Genomic DNA, 7680 nt, shown 5'->3' with positions numbered 1-7680 from the left:
TCCATTCAGAGGAACCTACCCCATGATTGATAATACACGATTTACTCTACTTAATTTATTTGTTTGTATATCTCCGTTATCAGAGAATCTTTTTAGAGTTATAATTCTCAAGATTTATAATTATAAAATATTTCAGGTCAAGGTGCAGCTTATAGTTAAGAGGAGGTGGGTTACAATAGATTTTTGTTTATAACGGATTTGATAGTGAAATACTGTTAATGAAGGTGGATTTGATAGTAATTTAATTTATTTAATTTAACTGATATTGGCTCTGAGATGTGTACACATCGCCCGTCGCTCTCATTATTGATTATTCTATTTTATTTTAAAGTAGCTTCAATTTAGATGAGATAAGTCGTAACATAGTAGATGTACTGGAAAGTGTATCTAGGAAGAGTTTCAAGATATACCTTATTAGTAAAGTGTTTCATTTACACTGAAAATTTTTCTGTGCAAATCAGGATTTCTTGATTATTTATTTTATTATATTTATTTTTTGTTAATTTAATTATTTAATATAAATAATTTTATTGTATTTTTGTCTTAGTATATTTTATAGAATTGATTTTTTAAATTATAGTTTATTGGTAATGTAAGTGTTTTATGAAATATTATTTTAAATTTTTTTAAGTAGATTTTATTTATTGTACCTTTTGTATCAGGGTTTATCAAAATTTTAGTATTTATTTTACTTGTCTCGATTTGGGTTGATTTATAAATAATTTATAGTTAATGTATCATAATTATTATTAAATTATTTATAGAAATGAGATGTTAATCGTTTCCCAAGATATCTAGTTTCTTAAGAAAAAATTTAATTTTTTAAAGTTATTTGTTTTTATTTAATTTTTTAAGTAAAAATATTAACTTATTTATTCTTTAAGGGATAAGCTTTGAAGTTAATAACCTATAATTTATTTTATAGAAATATAATAGTAAGCTTTAAACCAGCTATCTTTAAGATTACGTTTTAGTTCATTATTTTTTATTTTGATTTTATAAATATTTTAGGTTTTTTATTAAGATTATTAATTTAATTTTAAAATTTTTGTAATAATGATAGAATTAGTATATTTATTTGTATGAAATTTTTACCTTGTGAACTTATTATAAGGAACTAGGCAAAATTGATTTCCACCTGTTTATCAAAAACATGTCCTCTTGTTTATATTTTGAGGTCTGGCCTGCTCACTGAGCGTATTTTTAAAGAGCCGCGGTATTTTGACCGTGCAAAGGTAGCATAATCATTAGTCTCTTAATTAGTGGCTGGAATGAATGGCTTGACGAGAAATCAACTGTCTCTTAATAAATTTTTGAATTTAACTTTTGAGTCAAAAGGCTTAAATTCTTCTTTAGGACGAGAAGACCCTATAGAGCTTGACATTTTACTTTTATATAGTTTTTTGTTTGTCTTTCTATATTTAATGATGATGTTTTGTTGGGGTGACATGAAGAATAGATAAACTCTTCATTATTATATCATTTATTTATGTTTGTTATTTTGATCCATAATTTATGATCATAAGATTAAGTTACCTTAGGGATAACAGCGTAATTGTTTTTGAGAGCTCATATCGACAAAGCAGATTGCGACCTCGATGTTGGATTAAGAAAAATTTTGGGTGCAGGAGCCCAATGATTAGGTCTGTTCGACCTTTAAATTCTTACATGATCTGAGTTCAGACCGGCGTGAGCCAGGTCGGTTTCTATCCTAAGATTGTTAATCCATATTAGTACGAAAGGACCATATGGTTAAAATATTTTTTGTTATATTGATTAATATTAATTTATTTACTATTTTGACAGATTAATGTGTTGAATTTAGAATTCATTTATGTAGATTTTTTCTACAAATAGTATTGATACTTTATGATTTATTTATATTTATTTTGAATTTCTTTTATTGGTTATTTGTGTTTTAATTAGTGTTGCCTTTTTAACTTTATTAGAGCGTAAGGTTTTAGGTTATATTCAGATTCGAAAGGGTCCAAATAAGGTAGGTTTTGTTGGAATTCCTCAGCCATTTAGAGATGCTATTAAGTTAAATTGTAAGGAGCAGCCAGTTCCTATTATATCTAATTACCTACTTTATTATTTTTCCCCTGTTTTTAATTTAATGATTTCTTTAGCCGTTTGAGTAATTTTTCCTTATTTAACTTATATGTGTTCTTTTTCTTATGGATTTTTATTTTTTTATGTTGTACTAGATTAGGTGTTTATACTGTTATATTTGCTGGTTGATCTTCTAATTCAAATTATTCATTATTAGGTTCTCTTCGTTCTGTTGCTCAAACAATTTCTTATGAAGTTAGTTTAGCTTTAATTTTATTGTCTTTAATTATTTTAATTGGTAGTTTTAATATGTTTGATTTTATAAACTATCAGCTTTATTGTTGATTTATTATTATTTCTTTTCCTTTAGCTTTAGCTTGTTTTGCTTCTTGCTTAGCTGAAACTAATCGTACTCCTTTTGATTTTGCTGAAGGGGAATCTGAGTTAGTTTCAGGATTTAATATTGAGTATGGTGCGGGTGGTTTTACTTTACTTTTTTTAGCTGAATATACTAGAATTGTCTTCATAAGAATGTTATTGGCTTTAATTTTTTTGGGCGGTGATTTTTATTCTTTTATATTTTTTATTAAGCTTGCTATTATATCTTTTGGTTTTATTTGGGTTCGTGGAACATTACCACGGTTCCGTTATGATAAATTAATGTACTTAGCTTGAAAAAGTTTTTTACCTTTATCTTTGAATTTTTTTATATTCTTTGTTGGTTTAAAGATTTTATTTATCTCATTTGTTTAGTGAAATTTTTTGAGAAAAGTTAATAGAAGAGTTAAACTTCTAATTTTATGTTTTCAAAACATATGCTTTTCCTAAGCTAATTAACTTTATTCCTTAATTAATTTATCTCATGCGTTTGCGACATGGACATTAATTAAGAAATATGTGATGTAAATAATTGTTAAGATTTGACCTGTTATAATATAAGGTTCTTCAACAGGTCGTTTACCAATTCACGTTAGTAAGCATACAACAACTACTATAATTCAGAATAAAATTTGATTAATAGGGTAAAATTGAATGCCTCGGAATGGTGTTTTATTATAAAATGGTAAAATTATTAAGATTCTAATTGATAAAAATAATGCAATAACACCTCCTAACTTATTAGGGATAGATCGTAGAATTGCATATGCAAATAGGAAATATCATTCTGGTTGAATGTGAACTGGTGTTACTAATGGGTTGGCAGGTACAAAGTTATCTGGATCTCCTAATAGGTAAGGATTAATTAAACATAGTATAATTAATAATGATGATATTATTACAAATGTAATAGAATCCTTAAAGGTAAAGTATGGATGGAATGGAATTTTTTCAATATCTCCATTTAGTCCAAGAGGATTATTAGATCCTGTTTGGTGAAGAAAAAATAAATGAATTGCTGCTATAGCAGCAATAATAAATGGTAATACAAAATGGAATGTGAAGAATCGATTTAATGTTGCATTATCAACAGCGAATCCTCCTCATACTCATTGGACTAAATCTGTTCCTAAGTATGGGATTGCTGATAATAAATTAGTAATTACTGTTGCACCTCAAAAAGATATTTGGCCTCAGGGTAAGACATATCCTATAAATGCAGTTGCTATAACTAAAAATAAAATCACTGTACCAATTATTCAGGTATGTATATATATATATAAGATCCATAGTAAATTCCCCATCCTACATGTAAGTAAATACAAATAAAAAATATAGATGCTCCATTTGCGTGTAAGGTTCGGATAATTCAACCATTATTTACGTCTCGGCAGATGTGTACAACACTACTGAATGCTATTTCAATATTTGATGTATAATGTATAGCTAAAAATAGTCCAGTTACGATTTGAATTACCAAACATAACCCTAATAGGGATCCAAAATTTCATCAAAATGAAATATTTGTTGGGGCAGGTAAGTCAATTAAAGAGTTATTAATAATTTTAATTAAAGGATGTCTTAATCGTAAGGGTTTATTCATTAGTAATTATCTTATTTTACGAATAGGTCCCTGATTAATATTGGTGATTTTAACAACTGCTAGTAGTGCTAAAAATAAATAAATTATTATTATTATTGTAATAATGAATGTTGGTCTATTATATAATTTTTCTAAAGATATTGTTATTTCTTGATAATTGATTGAATTATCAATATTTATAGTTTCGGTGTTTTTGAAAAAGTCTATAAATATAGATATATCTAGAATAATTAATATTAATATGATAAATACTCACATTATTAATGTAATAATTATAGTGATTGATTTAGGCTGAAATATTTCGTTTGATGCAATTCTTGTAATGTAAATAAATAATACTAGTATACCACCAAGAAATGTTAAAACTAAAATATATGATAATCAATATCTTTCTATTATTGTTCCTGTTATTAATCCAACTAGGAAGGTTTGAAGGATAATAAAAAGCATTATTGATATTGGGTGTCTTAATTTAATAAAATTAATATTTATTACATTTGATAATGATATAATTATTATTTTGATAATTTCAGGGGTTAGTTTATTTAAAATACCAGTTTTGGGGACCGATGATGGAAGCTTTTCCACCTCTGAAGTTTTAAAAGTGGGGGCCGGACTTATTTCCGGTTTACAAGACCGGCGTTTTTTTTAAACTATTAAAACTAATGTTTATATTCTCTATTTTTACTTCTTTATTGATTTATTTTGCTGGTGTTTATGTTTTTTCTTCTAAACGTAAACATTTATTAATGGTTCTTTTGAGATTAGAATATATTGTTCTTTCTTTATTTATGTTAGTTATTGTTTTTCTTATTGAGTTTGATTATGATTATTTTTTTCCTGTTATTTTTTTAGTTTTTTCTGTTTGTGAGGGTGCTTTAGGTCTTTCTATTTTAGTTTCAATAATTCGTTCTTGTGGTAATGATTTTTTTAATTCTTTTGGTTTATCTTTATGTTAAAGTATTTATTTATAACTATTTTTTGATCCCTCTTTGTTTATTAAATAATTGTTGATGGTTGGTTCATTCTTTAATGTTTCTGTCGGGTTTTGTTTTTATAATTTGTGTTTATTCATATGCTGATTTGAATATAATTAGATATTATTTTGGTATTGATTATTTTTCTTTTAGTTTAATTTTACTTAGTTTTTGGATTTGTTCTTTAATAATCACTGCTAGAGGTTCAGTTTATTTAAGTTCATATCATTCTAATTTTTTTGTTTTTATGGTTTTGATTTTAATAATTATGCTTTATTGTTCATTTGCTAGATTAAGTCTTCTTTCTTTTTATTTTTTTTTGAGGCTAGATTAGTTCCTACTTTACTTTTAATTTTGGGTTGGGGTTATCAACCTGAGCGTTTGCAGGCTGGTGTTTATTTAATTTTTTATACTTTGGTTGCTAGATTACCTTTATTATTAGTTTTATTTAAGGTTTATGATTTTTCTAATACTTTATATTTTCCTTTATTGGTTGATTTTGGTTCTTATTATTTTATGTTTTATGTATTTATAATTTTGGCTTTTTTAGTTAAGATACCTATGTTTTTGGTTCATTTATGACTTCCTAAGGCTCATGTAGAGGCCCCTATTTCAGGTAGAATAATTCTTGCTGGTGTTTTATTAAAGTTAGGTGGTTATGGTATTTTTCGTGTTATAAAGGTTATTTCTTATTTGGGTTTAAAGTTTAATTATTTTTGATTGTCTTTAGGTTTATCTGGGGGTGTTATTGTAAGATTTATTTGTTTTCGTCAGGTTGATTTAAAGTCTTTAATTGCATATTCTTCTGTTGCTCATATAAGAATGGTTATTGGTGGATTGATGACTATGAATTGATGAGGTTGTGTAGGTTCTCTTTCTCTAATGGTTGGTCATGGTTTATGTTATTCTGGTTTATTTTGTTTATCTAATATTATTTATGAACGTTTAGGTAGACGAAGATTATTAATTAACAAGGGTATAATTAATTTGATGCCAAGAATGGCTTTATGATGATTTCTTTTAAGATCATCAAATATGGCTGCTCCTCCTTCTTTAAATTTGGTAGGTGAAATTAGATTATTAAATAGAATTATATCTTGATCTTCTTTTAGATTCTTTGCTTTGATTTTTTTATCTTTTTTAGAGCTGTTTATACTTTGTATATATATTCTTATTCTCAGCATGGGAATTATTATTCTGGTGTTTATACTTGTTCTCTTGGTTATTTTCGTGAATATCATCTTTTACTTTTACATTGATTGCCTTTAAATATTCTCTGTTTAAAGGGTGAATATTTCTTTGTTTAGTTTGCTTAAGTATTTTAATTAAAAATATTGTTTTGTGGAATCAATGATATGAAGTTTTTCATCTTAGGCCGTGAATTTATTTTCTATTTGTTCTTTGAGTTTTTTTTCTTTGTTTATTTCGAGAACTATAATTTTTATTTTAGGTATTTATTATTTAATAATTGATTATAGAGTTTTTGTTGAGTGAGAGCTTTTCAATTTAAATGGTTCTATAGTTGTTATAACTTTAATTTTGGATTGAATATCTCTTATTTTTATATCTTTTGTTATATATATTTCTTCTTTGGTTATTTATTATAGAGAGGATTATATATCTGGTGAAAAGAATATAAATCGTTTTATTATTATTGTTTTAATATTTATTCTTTCTATAGGTTTTTTTAATTATTAGTCCTAATTTAATTAGAATTTTATTAGGTTGAGATGGTTTAGGTTTAGTTTCTTATTGTTTAGTTATTTATTATCAAAATGTAAAATCTTATAGTGCTGGTATATTAACTGCACTTTCTAATCGTATTGGTGATGTTGCTATTTTAATTTCTATTGCATGAATGTTAAATTTTGGTGGTTGAAATTATATTTATTATTATGATTTTATTTCTAATTCTTTTGAATTAAAGCTCATTACTATATTAATTGTTTTAGCAGCTATAACTAAGAGAGCTCAGATTCCTTCCTCTTCATGACTTCCTGCTGCTATAGCAGCTCCTACTCCTGTTTCTGCTTTAGTTCATTCTTCTACTCTTGTTACTGCTGGTGTTTATTTATTAATTCGTTTTAGACCAATATTGGATACTTATAATTGTGGTTGATTTTTACTTTTAATTGGTTGTATAACTATATTTATGGCTGGATTGGGCGCTAATTTTGAGTTTGATTTAAAGAAGATTATTGCTCTTTCTACTTTAAGACAACTTGGTTTAATAATAAGAATTTTGGCTATAGGTTATCCAAAGCTTGCATTTTTTCATTTATTGGCTCATGCTTTATTTAAGGCATTATTATTTATATGTGCAGGTTCAATAATTCATAATTTGAAGGATTCTCAGGATATTCGTTTTATAGGATCAATTGTTAATTTCATACCTTTAACTTCAGTTTGTTTTAATGTTTCTAGTTTATCTTTGTGTGGAATACCTTTTTTAGCGGGATTTTATTCAAAGGATTTAATTCTTGAGATGGTTTGTTTAAGATGAATTAATTGATTAATTTTTTTTCTTTATTTTTTTTCTACTGGTTTAACTGCTTCTTATTCTTTTCGTTTGTTTTATTATTCAATATCTGGTGATAATAATTTTTATTCTAGATTTTCTTTTGATGATAAGGGTTATTATATTTCATTTGGAATAATTGGTCTATTGTT

The sequence above is a fragment of the Schistocerca gregaria genome, chromosome 6 (genome assembly GCF_023897955.1).
Source record: "Schistocerca gregaria isolate iqSchGreg1 chromosome 6, iqSchGreg1.2, whole genome shotgun sequence".
Taxonomy (NCBI): Eukaryota; Metazoa; Arthropoda; class Insecta; order Orthoptera; family Acrididae; genus Schistocerca; species Schistocerca gregaria.
The sequence above is the reverse complement of the archived record's forward strand: the minus strand, read 5'-3'. Positions refer to the sequence as shown.